The 18,619-nt window shown below is 42.1% G+C and overlaps 2 protein-coding genes across 9 annotated transcripts in view; one reads left to right on the top strand and one right to left on the bottom strand.

Moving 5' to 3' along the window:
- SHQ1 (SHQ1, H/ACA ribonucleoprotein assembly factor) overlaps positions 1–18,619 on the top strand; it is a 1,172,872-nt gene that overhangs the window by 397,721 nt on the left and 756,532 nt on the right. The gene's annotated exons all lie outside the window — the stretch shown is intronic.
- CHL1 (cell adhesion molecule L1 like) overlaps positions 1–18,619 on the bottom strand; it is a 108,700-nt gene that overhangs the window by 75,217 nt on the left and 14,864 nt on the right. For 4 of the 8 annotated variants that reach the window (XM_052679006.1, XM_052679004.1, XM_052679002.1 and 1 more), the window contains exon 2: positions 4,517–4,627. The gene's annotated coding sequence lies outside the window, so the exon portion shown is untranslated. Of the gene's footprint in view, positions 1–4,516; positions 4,628–10,106; positions 10,234–10,801; positions 10,896–18,619 lie in introns of those variants that run through there. The other 4 variants (XM_052679001.1, XM_052679009.1, XM_052679008.1 and 1 more) reach the window with 2 other exon arrangements.

Raw genomic sequence — 18,619 nt, 5'->3', positions numbered from 1 at the left:
TTAGTTTACATGGCATATACTTACTCATTTTTCTTAACTTACTGTGCATTTGGTAGTGCTGTATGGTACTTTCCAGGAAAGCTTATTTCAGCATCAAAACTGAATATTGTATTTCAATTTACTGAACTGATACATGAACTTTGCTGATGTTCAATTGTATTTCTGTGATTTTATTAACTCGTTTATATGACACTGAATCACAGTCTCTCACCAATCTATTTCCTCTATTTCTCCACGTATACAGTAATACAGGGGATATATTTGAAACATTAGAAATAACACAAGTAGAATTTTGCACAACTATAGCCAGCAGCGCACAAAATAAGACATCGTTAATAATAAATAGTAACATTATGTAAAGAAATACCATCTGAAAGTTGATTTTACACGGCGTATTAAAGACTTGATGGCTCAGGAGATTGGTAATAGAATAAAAAGCCTTTTATCTCAAGGTCATCAATTCAAATACAAGTCAGACTGATAGCAACTGAAAGCCATTTGATGAGAGCGTTAATGAGCCTCGTCTCGTTTCTAAAAATTTAAGAATAGCCATAACATTCAGCTCTTTCTCCTCCCTCTGACAGCAGTCAATACAGAAATCGTATGGAGGCACCGCACCCAGCTGGCCGGTGGAGCCGTATTCCCCCCTCATACACTGCCAGCCCCAGGCTATTGCTGTTTTAGCAGTTTCCTAGCAGGTATCCATTTGTTCTGTTCCAAAATTCAAAATCCTCAGCGCTGCCAACTGCTTCTTTTATTGCTTGGAGGACTGATAAACAGAACTGGGCTTCCAGCTCCCTGCACAGCCACTTCAAGTGATACATGAGCAACACTCTGGTCATTTGCTGGAGCCATAACAATCTGATACACTAATAGATTACCTTTTTTGCTACTTTAATGCTTTTTTTTTTTTCTGGTTTGTATCTAGGACAGCAATGTACCATAGCAAGGCAATGCACTGAGAAAGGAAAGAATCCCAGTGCAAAGGAGAGCAACTGTTGAGCTATGCTCTCTTCAGCAGCAAACAAAGCAAGCCACATATTGTGCAACTTCACAAGCAAGCTCAGCATCTTCTAGAATAAAACTCCTGGTATGATTTCCTTTATTCCAGTAAAATGCCTAAGTAATTTACTATTGGCTGTAGTATTAGCATGATGCAATGCACTGATAAGAAAACCACTGATGATATTCTTTTGTCTGAATTTTTATGCTGAGCAAGTTTTATATTTTTATATATATACACACACATACACACACACGGTTCCATAGGCCAAGGGTCAGTGTTTACATATGCAAACAGCCCAGAACATCTACAAGTGCCTGCTGGCAGGTATAAAGGGGGACGTCCAGAAGCAGCACTCAGTGCAACATGCAGTAAAAAGACACGTTTTCGCCACAATCTGAATTTGAAACCCACTGATTTCTTTCTGAACTGGGGCATATAAACAAGCTCCCCAAGTAAAAATTACTCCAAATTGTAAAAACTACCAAGCTCACAACTCAAGTAACTTCCATCTGCAGTGCCCAGGCTTTAGAGGGCTGCTTTGTCTCTCAGAACTGACTAATGGATTAATTTTAAAGGTGATTGGGTGCTTAAAGATGCCATTTACAACCAGCATGGGTTACAGTGTCTGAGTAATCAATTCCCTTAATGCAGTTTTCCCCTCAGCACAGCACAGGTGCCTAATAGCTGTTACAGAGCCAGCTCTGGTGCAGGGCAGGTAGTGCAAATCCCCAGGCTCCCACTCCTTGGGCAGCCTGCCCTACTCCCAGAACTTCCCACAGAGCACAGGAACAGCTCCATCACCACAGAGTATCTCTTTCTCATCTGCAGCTCCAGCTGAGAGAATTTGTTCATGGCAAATACAAGCATGAGCTTTAAAGGTTCAACATCATGGAAGGTCTCTGTACAACAAAGGCAGTATGAACACCTGCACACACCACCTGAACACACGTGCCCCACTGGTGCTGTCTGGCCCATAATGCTGATGGCCAACTTGAATTTTCCCTTGCAAGTGGTCAGGGCTGAACCTACTCCAGTTTGCAAAGCACAAAGCTGGAGACTGCCTTGTTTCAGCAAAGAGAAGCCTCCCAGCCCACCACACCAAATGGATCTACTTATCCCACGTCTGTCTTGAAGACTGTCAGGAGTACAGAAAACTGAATTTAAGTGGATTTCAGAGTGTGGAGAACTCCTGAATCCATCAGTTAAGGTCATTAGCTCATGTGACACACCTCACTGAAGTCAATTTTCAGAGATAAGCGTGTGACAACCTGACTGGAGGAATTCTCCTGTAATGTATTATTAATTCATTTATTATTACAGTTATTATAATCTTTATGTGGGGGCACTGAAGCTCAATTTGTTCTATCGCAGCTAAAGCTTTTAATGAGCCCTTTCTTCTCCTTGGGATAGGAGCTTCATTCAGCAGCTCTGTGGCTTTTAGAAAGTAGAAAATAACATGACGGTGTGTCCAATTTACAAAGGCAGCTTCACACACTGCGCCCTGAATTTTACATGCAAACAATGGGATGACTAATTTTCAAACTGCAGAGTATCTCTTAAAACGTAGTGGACTCACAGATTCTAAATTTAGGAAGGCTTATAAGCAAATGTATCACAACGCAATGAAATCTTAATGACAATTCCCCTAGCTGAGAAAGAGGAGGAGCGTGTTTAAATAAAGAAGCCCTGTGTAAATGCACATATTTGCTCGGCAGATGGGGGAGCATATATTAACTTAACTCTCAGCCCCAACTGAATGGCTCTGGGTTCATCCCTTGGTCACAGGGCTGATCCCAGATAGGCGCTGGCTGAGCCAGGGGAAAGGGCAGAGCCTGCAGAGCAATGGGAAAGCTGTGAACAGAGTGGAGGAGAGCAGCACACTTCCCAAACATGCACATCTCTGACGCATGGGGCTGAGCACACAGCTGGCGAGAAAGGCTGCATCACTGGGTGACCTTTCCTGCTTGGAGAGAAGGTCAGAGACAACAATCTGTGCCAGTTTACGCTCAGAACGTTACGCCTACACTTCCAGTATTTCTCCTTTGAAATGGAGAAGCCCAGCTCATGTGATAGCCTCATGGAAAACACAGGAGGAACTTCTTTTTTTTTATTTGGAAAAAAAAATAAGCACATGTTTTGGGGGGGTATGCAAGAATAATCAAGACAAATCATCCCACAAAAAAAAAAAAAAAAAAAAGCAGAGAAAACCTTCATTCTCTTTGCTCAGGCAGACCTACCAAACAAGCAGCCTTCACAGGGTGACCTTTCCAGATGGTTGGTCTTGAAAGAAAGAAATTTTCTAAGCTAACTTACGGACTGACACAGTCAGCTCCTGTTCAGAGCTTCTCCTAAGAGAGGAGAATCAAAATGCAATCAGATTTTATAGAGGCACACAGCACCTGAATTCCACTGCTTGATTTGTTGAGGTGCATCAGAAATTAGTACATCATTTTCCATCTGACACTACCACTGCATGCAAACAAAAATAAATACGGCACCAATACAAGAATAAAAATGTTCCTACTCAAGAAAGTTAGAGCAGCATGCTGACAGACCTCATTTTATCAGCAACTTGTTGGTATGAATTTCAGAGACCACGACAATACACAAAATGAAATTTAGCAGTAGATGCAGTGTTCTCCACTCTGCCCTCTGCAGCAGTAAAGGGCAGGGAGCAGAATAAAGGAAACAAAAAGACCAACAACAAAGAAGCAGAACAAACAGTACTTCCAAAGAAGTGGTAAATAATTCCTGTAGAAAAGTCTTAAAGCTCCCATTAATTAAAACAAATAGGAAATGCTTAGTTAAGCTCCACGTATTGGTAGCACAGACTCTCTTGTCAAACAGTCACAAAAAAGAAACAGAGCAAAAATGCATAGATTTGTAACAAATAGGATTTAGGAAAACAGTTAGAATCCTGTTGCCAGTGTTTTTATTCCCTTTATGTACATCTCTTTACAGAACAGGTCCAAGAGCATTGAAATTCCCATAAGAGGCAACTCTAGTGAAGTCCAACTCAGAAAACACCTCTGAGGCTCCCAGACCCCCTTCCTGCAGTAAACACCTCTTGGCCACACATCACCAAGGCTCTGCTCCTTCCCTGCTTCTTCAGGGCACCACAAGGCAGCTGTAAGGAGGGCAAGGTGCAGGGGGCAATGCACTGTCACTCACTGCCCCAATGGCCACCACCACTGAAGAGCAGGAAGGAAGACTTGCTTGGAATTAATCTGAATAATTACACCACTTTCTCCCAACAGGTTGAAGAACCAAATGGATTTGAGGGGATTTTTCACATACAAAACAAGTTCCTTATCCATGAGAACCTACTACAGGATAAAGCCCAGCTTAGGGCTTGGCCTTGTATAATATTTTATATAGAGATATACACAATCACATGGAATTATTCCATAGCATGTACAGTTACACAAACACATTTATGCTACTACAGCAAGCATGGTAAAGAGAGAAGGTTTGCAATAAGGATATAATACTTAAGACTTCAACTGTTACCATTCAGAAATAAAGAAGGATGGATTCTCAGCAGTCGCTGCGGCTGCTCCTTCATCAGCGCTTGGTCGATTCGCAGTTCACACCGGATTCACTCTCCCCACCTTACAGCATCTACAGGGAAAGACAAATGTGTGAGTTATCATACACTGCGTTCATCTAAAAACAGCATCTTTATCAGTGCCACTTCTTGGTTTCCATCCCCCCCCCACCTCTACATCACTGAGTTTGAACTCATTCCCTTTGCCCTCCACTTAGCTGAAATAAGATGGGGCTTTCCTCATTTGAATGATAAATGCAGCATACCAAATAGAACAGGAAAATGGGCTTAAGTTAGAAGACCTGACTCCGATTCTCAATCTGCTTTGTGACCTTGGAACAAGGCATGTCTCTGTTGCTCTGTTTTCTCTCTTTCTTTGCCTTTCTTGCGTCCTTAGATTACAAGCTTCCTAAAGTGTTTATATGGTACCAACCAGATAAGAGTCAGTGTTCACAGGAACCACCAGATAACAGAAAAGCAGAAACAATAAATCTTATCAATCATTACTCTCCTACAGTTCACCAGTGAGATACAAGATTTCAAAGTAATTTCCAAAAGTTACTTTCATTTAAAATACAAATCCTCATGAAAGAAGAGTGTATTGAAGATTCGTTGTTTTTTGTGTTCCCCCTGCCAACCCAATAAAATTTCAAACAAGATGACGAAGAGCTGCATTTCAGTATCCCTGCTGGCAAACACAACTACAATATCCCTCAGCTTTTCAGCTGGCATCTCCTTGCAGAGCTGTTGCAGGCTCCTGCTCAGCGTCTTATTGTGACGATGCTCTGCTACACACTGGTAGCAGCAATGAGAATGAGGAGATCCATGTCTCATTTCACCACCTGCAGATAGACTTCCTCCCCCCCATGGACAGACCCAGCCCCTTTCCCCAAGCACACACACGCACCTCCTTTCCCACACCCTTCCCAACTCCTATTTTAACACTTTGCTATTTTGGTGTACGTAGCCAAAATAAGCATACAGGGATGTACACGTCTATGCTTCGTGCCACACACCTCTCTCATCTTCCAGGTAGGCTCTGTGGTTATGGGCACATACAGAACATTTACATGAACCTCCCTGTCAAAACAACTATCTGATTTCATCAAACCACAACTCACTAGCATATATATTTCAGAGTTCAACCCATTTGTCAATAAACTACGTTTTGTGACATGAGTAGAAAACATTCCTTAAGCTTTGCAGTGATTCAGGAACTGGACTTCTACTTCCAGCTGATCCTTAATCCTTCTTGACGCCCACTGAGGCTTTAGCTCAGAAATGTTTACTCTCCTGCTGGCAGCCTACAGCCTTTTAGAGAGTCTTTACCTTTCCAAAGTAACGCATCGGCAATTTGTAATGCCAAATGCAAATTGCCTGATGTACAGCTTGTGCCAGCTGGGTACAGCCCAGCCAAGCCTGGTCCAAGCAGTGCAAGACATGCCTCAGCTAGAGGAGAAACAAGCTCAAGCCCAGACCCACGCCACTCACCAGAGCTTAATAAGCAGAGTAGAAAACGATGCAAGCAGTGCAAAACAAAGGCTATTTCCAGACTATCACCTTATCACAGGACTACATTTAGAGAGTTTAAGACCAGAGATGCTGTCATTACATCAGGCCCAGACTTCCTGCCATTCTCCTTGGCTACCTCTGCATTAAGCCAATTTACCTGTAATTGATTAAAACATCTTCTCCAAATAAAAAACCCACTTTTTATTTAGAGACATGAAAAAGAAGGAACTCAACGCTGTTTTAATCAGAGATTCAGAGGAGGGAATTACAATTCCTGCCCTCCTTCCCTTATTTTTAATCTAACCCAAAAATCACAGCAGAGAGTAGTAGCTCAAATGCTTTCTACCCAAGTTCTTTTTAATCGGCCATCTCCTGTCGTCAGCAGCTGTTTGTCTGCTGCTCCCACTTACACTGTGCATCTTGGACTTATCGATCGAGCAAGCTTTAAATTACAGCTATCCACAGGGAAAAAAAAAGCAGAAGAAACCATAACAGGAAAGAGCAGATCCGATAAAGGATTTCTGAAGGGCTACTTGGTTGTGCTAAGAGAAAATCTTAATAGAATTTCCTGGAGAGAAGGTCTGTAGGACTGAAGTTATATCAGTGGGCTGCATGAACAGAGGATGTGTAAATAGAGCTCACAGGCTGAGTGGAAGGATTTATACAGAAAATGGTTCCAGAGGAAAGCAAAGGAAAGCTTGGCAAAATAAATGAAAAAATAAAATACAGTATTGGGAACCTGACCTGTATCACTGGGTTCTTTTCCCTGGGTTCATAGGAGCCAGCAACTTTTGGCTGTTCTTGTTTCAATTATAGTATAAATCAACAGAGAGAATTCAGCACTGCCCAAAACCACAAAAATAACACTAGCACTGGAAAGGCAGAGTAGGAACCACACTTTCAGTGCTCAGGTGCACCTCCAGCAGCTTTAGCACATGGACTGCCTGTATCAGAAAGCATCCAACCAAAGGGACAAAACCTACCCTACACCTCCACAATCCTCCCCCACATCACAGTCTACATGCCACACTGTGACAGTGCAGCAGGTGATCCCAAATCCTTTTAAAGTGCAGCACTGGGTGAAGGGGAACCATCGTTTTGCCCAAATGTCTTCTGTGACATGATGGAAAGAGCCCTCCTTGGCAGGAAGTGTCCATTGCCCCCAGCAGAAAAGCTGTATCATCCTCCCATGAGTCACATACACAACAGACAGGGCACCTGGGCAGCAAATTTGCAGCTGCAAAAGTCTTAACGAGATGACATATAGCATTACAGTGGGAAAAAAAGCATTGCTGAAACAAAGCATGTCTTAATGAAAACAAACGTCTCACACAGTCTGTGCTGAGAATGTAACCTGCTGTGTGACTTTACATGCCTTGTGCACAAAGGAAAAACACAGCCTTATAAAGCGGGATTTATGGCAATTGTCCTGAAGACCTCATGGCTCGATCACAGTGGTTAGGTGCCCTGGTCTTGTAAACCTGTTGTGATTTTTAAAGATGAAAAAGAAAACTGGGATATTGTTTCCTCCGTGTGAGCTCACAAAGTGCCTGCATGTCCATCTGCATTCGCAGCGCTGCTCCTGCCTCCTGCTTCCCAATGGCAGTTACTGTTATCGTTCCACAAGCACAGCCACTTCAATCTCTCGATGCCCAGAAGGCTGGAGGGAGCTGACAGATTGAAACCAGGAGCAGTGAGGGCTTCACACCACAGATGGCACCGATGGCTCCTTGGGCTCCTGCACCCAGGGCCAGGACATGGGATGTCTGCTGCAATGTGACCTTCCTGCTCAGCCGCCCACTTCTCCTATGAGGGGGAGCACAGGGCAGGACACAGCCCCAGTGCTGCTTTAGCTGCTTTCCTGAAGCACAGCTCTGCTGTGGCTACCCGGCTCAGCCCATCAGTGCAAGAGGCAAGGAGTAATACGCTTCACTTCAGCATATCAATAGCAAGAGGTGCCTGGTGAAGGATTTCTTTTCTCCCCAAGCAATGCGAAGATGCATTTACCTGCTTGGAAAACAGCAGAGTATTGAGTGACCAAATGTAGCCACTGGAAAAGATTGCTGTCCTTAGAGTGGGGGGGCTGGATGCCACACAGGAAGGGCAGATGTGCTAAGGGGAGTTCTGCAGTGACAGCATCAAACTGATGCCAAGTACACACATTTAATTAATTTTTTTCCCCAAGGAGGGGAAAAAAAAAAAAAAAAAAAAAGGCAAGAAGGAAGGAGCTCTTAATCATTAAAGAAGCATTTTCAGATATAATCCTACACATGCACAATATGAATACAATCCAACAAAGCTATTGAGAAAAGCCTGTACAAGTCAGTTTTCTTATTCCTTAAATAATTTCACTTTTAGGAGCAGTAGCACATAACTAATTTTGCAGAAATAAAACTTAGATGTCCAATTTAGTTTCCAATTTGCCCACTCAGAAAAAACATGAATAGAAAGAGTGAGCCTGGGGTCGATCTCTCCTGTAGAACACGGCGCTCCCTATCGCTGCAAACACAATATGGCAGATTTCTCAGATATCTATTCATTTGTTACTGGAAGGGTTGCCATAATATGGAGAGAACCTGGAAGTACCGATTGCAGCTGTCTAAAACCATCACACTGTGTTAGTCAAACAATTTACGTGATTTACCGTACCAATAAAAGAAGGCAAGCATGAGTAAGTTTTCATAAATCAAGCTTATTGGGCCAGATTCTGACCCACGATTATTCAGGCATACAAAACACTGCAGCTCATTACTGGTACATAACTCACTGATCTTAGCATAGCGGCGTATGGCGTTAGAAGCTGTTAGGACAGGTACCAGAAGAGAAATCAGCCTGGCCCTAGCACACATACAAGGGCTGATGCATACACACACACCTTTTTACTGGCTCGTTGCTAGCAAGGCACATCACAGACATTTTCCTTAAAGGAAATGTCAAGGTCTGTGCAAAGGCACTGTGCTCTCGTGTAGAGCATGGCCCCAAGACCTCAGTAGGAAGGCATTCAGTTGTTCTACCCAGCACCACGACACACGTATCTATTGATTTCAGATTTACAGTGGACACCAGCGTTATTGCCCCTTGAGGAAAATTGTGCCTGCCAGGGAATCACCTCTGTCAATATTTCCCTCCTTGATCAGTAAATCCTGGTAGTCAATAAAAGTCAGCGAGCACAACCGCCGCTATCACAGCAGCCTGTGCATACCTTGGGGTAAAATTTGGCACGCTTACTGTCTGCCCATTAGTTAGAACGATTTTGCAATTAAAATCCCCAAGGCATAGAGCACACTTAAACTTGATTTTAATAACCTAATGCACAACACATCTCTGTGCCGCAACCTCTCCCCGGGCTCTTTAACATGGCATATGCAAAACTAAATGGCACCTGAGCTGGAAAAAGGATTTCTCCTGAACTGGAAATGCAACCTCAGAAGGAGCTCAAAAGTATCTTTTTTTTTATTACAACCCATGCATTCCTATTGCAACATTAGGGCTACAGGAAACAACACAGCCAGAAAACCGATTTCTGTGCTCTCCAGATTAAAACAGCAGATTTCAGATGTTCTCACATGCCAAAACACCAGTCAGTCATCCTCAGAAATGCTGAAGCAAGACTTCAGCTGGGATTGATCTGTGTAAATAAAAATGCTTCAGCAAGGCTATATCACCTGACAAACGATTTCCCTAATTAAAAGTTGTAAGCAGACCATAAACAGATTTAACTGAGGATGCTTTTCACCACTCCACAATGCGAAAGCCAATCATAGGACACCTGCCATGACACACGAAGGGAGAAAGGATCAGAAAGGTTTAACCCGTGAGGCTCACTGCAAGCAATCATACACTCTAATCAGTAACTTAGCTAGCATTTAATATAAATAAATCTATGAAATAAGCAGAGTGGAAAGATCCCCAAATCAAGCTAGTGAACAATTTACAAATTATTTTTTTTCCTCACTTCTAAAATTACTGACTTCCAACCAGAAGAAGATAAAAATCAAAGGACGGAAGTTGTTTGCTATTACTGATTTGTTCACGTCTGACCTTGATTTGGTCATCAGCTCCCTACTTGCCCATAAGATGGCCAGGCTATGGAAACAGAGTGATACTTGTTCATTCAACAATCTTGAATCCTTATGTAGCACTTCTCCTCAGCAAATCTGCAAGCACTCTGCAAAGAAGGACGGCTTTGTTATCCCTGATTCAGACAAGGAAATTGCTGCAGGAGGATAATTACGGAGCCAGAAATAACACGTCCAAGTCCCAGGCTAATGGCCTAACTGATAAGTAACAGCACAGGGCATTTTATTAACGCAGAAGACAACTGAGGTCAAGATGAGCCATTCCAGTATTGCTACTTTTGAACTGCTGAAAGTGCAGAGAGGAAAGAGCAACTGCAAACTACATCAGTCAGTCCAATTAGTTCTTTACGTTAGCCCTTGAGACTGAAAGCATGCCATTAACTCCTTCTATCCACAAATGTGTACAGAGACAGCACACCAGTGATCCTCTATATCCGGAGAAGTTATTAAGCACATGTTTAAGATACCGTGCTACAACAAATGCTTGGAGCCTGGTACACTTTCAAGAGGATTTTGTCTACCAGGAAAAACAAACGCTTCTAAAGAGAAGAGCACTTGTAGAGAAAGGCAACAGCAGATATAGATGCTTTAAACCAGCTTAGGATCACCCACAGAAGACAGAGGTCACAATTTGGTCATAAAGAAGGAATTGCTTACCCCTTTCCAAAGATCAGGCCTCACTAAATAATCTAAAGGAGGTGATCTTCAAATAGAGATCCTTCCCTTGCAGTGACCAGCCCTTAAATGAGGTTAGAGAAGGGCAGAGCCAGGGCCCTCCTCGTAGGACCACACAGGTGAATTGCTTCCACCTGTGCTCCCAGCACTGGCTACCCTTCACCAGGTGCTGAATCATTGCTTCAGGCCACGACTTAAAAGTTCCCATACAGCACTTTGGAGGATTAAAAACCTGTAACAGCTCAGAAATAAGCTTGGAAAACAAAGTTTTCCTTAGAATAGAGGAAACTGATGTCAATGCATGCAGCTCTGCTGTGTAGCAGGCTGAGAGCTCAGCAGTGGATTGGCTGAAAGCTGGTGTTTGTGGGTCAGAAACAGCTGATGAGGATGCTGCTGCCAGCCTGATCAAGAACTGGAGATGGAGGTGGATAAAGCCTTTATAATCAAACATCCCAGTCATCATAGTGGCCTTCAGACAGACTGATATCTGCTAAAAAGGCCACTGGAGGTGCACAAGCAACCTATATTTCAAACAAATCAAAGAAAAGGTTGATGCTGGATTTCAGAGGAGCAGAATTTGGCTTGCTCAGGGAACTAGCAGGTGTAATGCCATGGCCAGCTGCCCTGGGGAGCAAAAGGCCTCTAGGAAGCTCCTTGATCTTCATGAAAAACCTCCTCAAAGCCCAAGAACGATTCACTCTGATGCAAAGGAAGAGGAGCAGACGTGGCAGAAGGCTGACTTGGCTGAACGTGAATCTCTGACTGAGCTCAAACACAAAAAGAAAGTGAACAGAAGGTGGAAGTGGGGATAACCTGCCCAGGAGGACTACAGAAATCTTGCCCAGACCTGCAGGGGTGGAATTAGGAAAGCCAAAGCCCAGGCAGAGTTGGAACTGGCAAAGAATGGGATGCACAAGACAGGTTCACTCATAGGTACACCTGCAGCAAAATACAAGCCAGAGAAAACATCCGTTCTTTCTGAAGAGAGCAAGAGAACTACTGACAAAGGGTGCAGAAAGGATAAGGCATTCAGTGACTGTTTACAGCATTTTTCACTGAGAAGTCCTGCTCTTATGCCATCCATGTCTAGTTTAATAATTTCTTTGTCCAGGACAATAAAGTGCAATCTCCTGTAGAGGAATATTTTGTTCAGGAGCACTTAAGGTGGGCATCCATAAATCTCTGAATTTGCAAAAAATTCATCAGAGAGGATCTGCAGCATGTGATGCATGAGGCTGAGAGCTGTGCTTGTTTAGCACACCAAAAAAAAAAAAAATATATATATATATATATATATATATATATATATATATATGTGGCTAATTAGTGTTTTCAGCTGGCCAATCTCTGAGCAATGTGACCTAACTTAAAGTTGGTCCATACCTTCTGCACAACGTTAGAGCAGATGACCTCCAAAGGTCTCTTCCAACATTAATTATTCTACTATTTTAATGGTTTCTCTTTCACTTCTATATATTATGGGACATTAACTTGTAAAGCAGCACTTGGAAATAATTATTCTGAGTCCATGCAACGCTTTCAAACGCAATAAAAAATTCCATATATATTTGAGAAGCATCCTACTGCTGGTAAAGAATATCATGGCCTAAGAGCCAGTCAGCCAGAGCCAATTAAAGCTCCATCAGCCTCCCATGACACTCAAATGCCTAATTGAACCTGTACCCTGTGCACGAGATGGAGGTTTTGCTTTCTTCACAGAAGCCCGAAATGGGGATTTCACTGCTGTGCCTCTGCAAATCAAGATCATTATCAAAACATAACGATCAAAACAGGAGATGCCTGCATTGATTAAAATAATGGTATTCCTCCTCCAAGAAGAAAAGACGTCTTCCCTTGCAAAAAGACAATCTCAGACGTTTAGTTACAAATACCCATTTTAACCCTCCTGGCAAATGCAGAATGTGAGCAGGAGCAAAGGATGCACATGCATATTTTGAATTGCACTTCAAAAGCAAGTGGTTCATTAGCAGAACATGATAAAAAATAAGGCACATTTCATTGAACAGCCACGGTTTTGTAAAACCTGAGTTTGATTTTAAGAAGAAGAGAAAAACTGAAGTGTATTTGGGCTGAAATATAGAAACTTACAGTAAAAAAAAAAAAAATCAATTGGTATTTATAGATACTGAACAATGCACTCATTATTATTCATGCTCATTACTGTTCATTTTGCTACTGTCACAAAAAATATGGCAAATGACTGACAGCTTTTAAAATATACTGATGTCTACAGAAGGAAAATAGCTGAAAGATCTGGAGCTTTGAATTCTGAAATCTTTATGCATTGCCAACATTACACTAATTTGATCTGACCTTAATTCCTTTTTTTTTTTTTTTTTTTTTTTAACCTTAAATATTCTCTATCTTTTGAGTTAATTTCAGTAATCTTTTCTTTTCTTGCCTTTTTTTTCTTCCCTGGGAGAATTCATGATGTACTTCTACTTGGTTTCAGTAAGCTGTGAAAAATCACTGCACATCAGAAAAAGTTCAAGCAACATTTTTCCCTAATTAGTCCATAAAAATGCTAATTTTTCTAATGAACCAGATTGAAATATCACAGGAATAGGTAATAGTGCAAATACAGAGTTTGCTTATGGGGTAGGCTTTCCGTTTTGCTAATCACTACAGCACTGAGCAACTTACAAAGCCAATACTGTAATGAGGTTAGAGAGGCAAAATATGCCCAGTCAACTTTTGTGCAAAATAACGTTAGTTACTTGCATATGCATCTACTCACAATAACCATGCATTCATTTACAAATGTAAAAAAAACAGGGCCCCAGTATTTATAGCCTGAATTCTCAGCTGCAGTGAATCCTTCCATTCCCATTGCAAGCAGAGCTCCTCTGCCTGTTTACTCAAGCTGAGGATGTGACCATAAATCTTTATTCTGCCCAATTTCACTGTTAATACAGACCATTTCTGAAAGCAATAAAATAATACTTTCTTTTTTTCATGGCCAGTAGCTAATAATGTCTCCAGTCTGAACTGTACAAGCGAGAGACTGAAATCACTGTCTGTCTGCCCCACAGCATCTTCCTCTATTTTTTTCCTGCATTTACACTCTTACTCCTGCCTTCTGTGCTGGCACACACTGAGCCACTTGTATCCAAGCCACAGATCGAGGAAGGCGCAGTCTTTTTTCAAGTCAAAATCCAGTAGAATCAATGAGCTCTTAGAGGAAATCTCCTAAGGCTTGACCTTCAGGGTGGCCTTTTGCTCTCTAAAGCCCATGTAAAACCAAGATTCTACCAGTCAACCCTTGGTAAAAGATTCAAAGAATAGGACTGTTACCTATTGGTGGCATCAGAAATCTAAGCAGGAATTAAGCAGCTTGAAAAAGCCTTTAAATTCAACTTATCACTCTCCCAGAGCTTTCCATATATTCTTTATGACCCTGTGTTCCCTCACCCCTTTGATCATTCTATATTGAAGTAGTCTCTTGTTTAATACGTAGCTAAGATGACTGCATGATAACATCAAAACAGAAAGGAACATAAAGAACATGAAAGAATACGAAGTCAATAGCTTTGCCAATCACAATGCATAAACAGCAGAGTTAAAAGCCGTGGTGTTACAGTGCTGTCTTTATGCTCTCACAAAGCTGCATGCAGTGCTAAGACCAACTACAGATTGAAACCAATGATTAAAACTACATTGGGTTTGCTTTCTTCTTGCTTTAATTGTTCATTGTGCTCAAGGGGAGATCCATGAATTCAGAACATATTTTTGTCTGCTGTATCAGCTGATACAAATGCTGAAAATAAGGGTTTCCAAGCAAGTGTTTCCTCAAAAGTCTACAGAACCTTCACTTTTGTACCTCATCCTCACCACAGAGCCCAAGCCATCTTCCAGCCTGCTCCAAAGGGATTTTTGACAAGATGGAAAAAGGGAGAAGAGACACTTATTGAAATCTCTCAACTTTTTTAAAACCACTAATTCCAACTCGGTAACAAGAAGAAAGTCTTGTAACAAGATTTTGTCTTCTTGATACCCAACATCTTCCTGCTGCAGTGTTTACATAAAACTGTGTGGTACATGTCGGAAACCAGACAGACTGAAAGGTTGATGCCTACTGTCTAGAACTCATCTCACACTTGGTTCTCATGCCATATTTCTTGGCTGCCTACACTCATGCTAATCTGCTAAAAATCATTTTACCCACTTGGAAGGCGACATCTCACTTGCACTCAGTTCTATTATTCATCAGACTACTGGGATGGCAGCTCCATGACTGACTGCTAATTATATTTTCCCACTGAATGTCAGTGGCAGTTGCATTTTCAGCAGCCATTTATTATTCTTCCCAAGGAGTCATGAGGTGGAAGCTGAGACCTATTGAAGTCAGTGACAAAAGCCCCATTGACTTCAATTGTGTCAGGAATTCATTCTTTAATGGAGAGAGCTGTTTAAGCGCTGTTTAGTAATATGATGTCAACACTCTGAGATAAGAACTGACACCAGAACAACCTCCATGTTACCAGCAGTGCCAGGATGGGACACAGCACTCAAGCCCTGCACACCATCAAATCCCCATCTCAAGGCAGTGCAGCATCCGGATTTCCAGCACCTACAGACAGAGAACAGCCTCTTGTCAGGTCAAGCTGAGTGCATGCAATGTGCTGAGAGCAACTGTGCTCTGATGCTGTGATGGAGACATTCATTTGGTAGGCTGGAACCATACCGTATCCTGTAGATGGGCAGTAGATTCAGCACAGCTGTTTGCATTTTGTGATAGCCTGCACAGAGCAAAGCCCATCCTCGAGGTAAGTGTATCAGCAGGCTGCAGGAACACAGCCAGGTCCAGGGGAAGGGAACAACAGAAGCCTATCATCTATCTCCTTCCCACCTGCATCAGCCCAAGCAGGTACAGGAAGGACAGCCATCTCCTGAGGGCAGCAGCAAGGACAAGCTGAGCTGGAAGGCAGCATTTAGCAGATGGCTGAGATCAGCAGTGGTTTTAGCAGCCATCCTGTCCAAACCAAGCTGGAGAATATTCTGCATCGCTCCATCTTTCTCATGCAGCTAAATGATGTTGGCAGTGGGATGGAAGCCTACCATTTGCATGCAAATCATATTTCAAGAACCTGACTTTAAAAAGGAAGGCTTGGACACATTTTAAATCCTGCTCAAGCCAAATTCTCAGCCAGACTTCACTAATACACATTTCTGGATGCTTCTGCATCAAGTGGGTGCAGCTTGCCAGCCGTTTGTTCCAGGCAGGCTCCTGTTCCTTCTGCTCTTCTGTGCCACAGCACACTCACCTGAGGAAATCCACTGCCTCCACTCTGGTTGAGTTTCCAGAGCATCTAAACTACAAGCACCTCAAAAAAACATCTGAGTTCGCTTGCCTGATAGCCATTTTAGTTCTGGTATTCAAGAACAGTGCCCATCTCCCCCCAAAAAATAGTTTTTAAAAAAGGTTAAATTAACAGTATTTCTTGTATTTGGAACGACATACTGAGAAATGCACAATACTTGCTATGCAGTATGTGCTATCTTAAAATGCTATAAGCAAAGACAGAATGTAAAAAAACTACTTTTGAATCAGAAGCAGAATCCAGAAGAGTAAGATTCAAGGTTACAAATAAATAAAAATCTAATGCACACTGCACAGGTTGCTTGCAAAATTAGACAATTAATTCTGTGTAAACTAAACTATCAGGAAACCACACTGCAGGGATCCTGATAGCTGGGCTTGCAGTATGCTATATTAAGAAAGGGTGCTTTAATGAGATCCCTGGAGAGTCACCATGGAATTGGATCTTCCTCCTGGAAAGACCATTTTTATCCCATTTAGCTGCCAGTATGTTGCACCTCTGGTACACATTTCAACAAAAAAGCTATTAACACAATTATCAGTACCAATAATCATTGTGCTTCTTAGAATAAATAAATAAATAAATAAATGTGTGTATATACATAGATAGATAGATAGATATAAAACAACAGGAAACCATTTTCAATATGTTAGATTCATCAGAAATAACATGTGCATATAAAAATCCACCACAGTTAGAACCACTTGCAGCCAGAATGGCAGCAGCACAAAGACAGCTTTCGTAAAGGAGGGTGTAAAAAGATATTAAAAAAAAAAATAATAATCAGGTCATGATTACACCAGTTTGCAAACTAACTTTTATTAACATTTCAGTTTTTATGTAAGTAAATGTATTTTGTAGAGTACTCTACATTTTGTAGAGTAAATGTATTTTGTGGGCTGGACATTGCTAATGTAACAGAATTACAATCCCAATACTGATTTGCAGTAGTTCCATACTTCAGCAAGTTAATAGGTTGAAGAGTTAGTGGCAATACAGTCCAGCAGTAAATGAATGCACACCAATATGCCATACCTGCTGTGTTATTGTAGTGCTGCCATCTAACCTGGGCCAGCTCGCGTAACACCATCTGCCATTAAGGCTCCTGGCTGAGACGAACCACAAGCACTGGGTTTGGATGAAGGAACCAACCTAGAGGAGCTCACCTATAGAAAGCCACAGCTGCAGTCAGCTCCCCGAATGGCAGCTGACTTGTGCACATTTCAGACATCCCTAATTGATTTCACAAAACTAGGAAACTGAAAAAGAGCTCAAATACAATCTTTCAGTCCTAATATTTACATTGGCCAACATTTGTTTATCCGTCAGCTTTGTAATCTCGAGGCTTCTGGAGAACCTAGGACGGTCTCTTAAGTAGCTTTCTCCAGTTTTGATTAGCTGACTCCATCGCCAGCCCTATAAATATTCTTAACATTTGCACCCAGTGGACCAAGTATTTTGTTGAGCAGACTAATTGGTTCACAACCCCTGCTAAGTATCAGCCATATCATCCCTAACTGCCATAGGCAACTATCATCATTAGCCAAGTGACAATCTCCCAGAGAATTTTGGCTCTTTAATCTCAGTTTTCCCCGAGGACATCAGACTTATTATGGGTTAAACCTATCAGAGTTTGTTTTTTCCTATGCTGTATCTCAGCAAAGAAGGATAAACCTTGCAAACACGGCAATAAAAAGGAAGGAAATGTCTGCATATCCCTAAAGGGGCTGCAGTGATCTATAGACCTTGGGGCTAAGGCAGCAAAGACACAGGGACAAACTTTGACTGCATACAAATCAGCTCAGGTCTGCCACCAATTTCCAGGAGGCCATCCAGAGAAGCATGATTTAACTGATCCCACTCATAAAGGTGGCCCTTGATCCTTTAACTGACATGGTTAATGCCAAAATAGCATTCAGGATCGTCCCAGAAGCGGTGAGAATGCTCCACACTCAGCAACACCTGCCCTGAGCTCGCACTGGAAAGCCCCTCCATGCCACACAAACCTTAAGCCACAGCCTTGACTTACACACACTGCAACCCAATGACTAGAGCTGCTGGTGCTCCCATGTAGGGAAGGTACCCAGCAATGGTGGGGAGGGAGCAGGGAACAGTTGGACAAGCAAAGCTCACTCCGTGCTACCCAGCCTCTCTCATGGTTGGCACCTGGTCATTATTTTTGGTAGTCATAGGTTATGTTAAAAAAAAAAAAAAAAAGAGGAAACACTGACATTAAGAGGAGACAAAATTAGAAACAAAGAAGGCAGTTACTGGATGAGAAAAACTGGAGAGAGAAAGCAGAGAAGAAACACAAGTCAAAAGCTGGAAGAAAAGCTGGAAAAGAAAATAAAGGTGGGAAGAATGAAAGAAACTCAGAGAAGACAGATAATATACTCAGAGAGCAAGTAACCGCTCAAAGGGTGCCCCAAACCTTCACTGTGATTCCTAAATCTGGAGA

Source organism: Tympanuchus pallidicinctus, unplaced genomic scaffold, assembly GCF_026119805.1.
Source record: "Tympanuchus pallidicinctus isolate F22 unplaced genomic scaffold, pur_lepc_1.0 scaffold17, whole genome shotgun sequence".
NCBI lineage: Eukaryota > Metazoa > Chordata > Aves > Galliformes > Phasianidae > Tympanuchus > Tympanuchus pallidicinctus.
The sequence above is the reverse complement of the archived record's forward strand: the minus strand, read 5'-3'. Positions and strand labels throughout refer to the sequence as shown.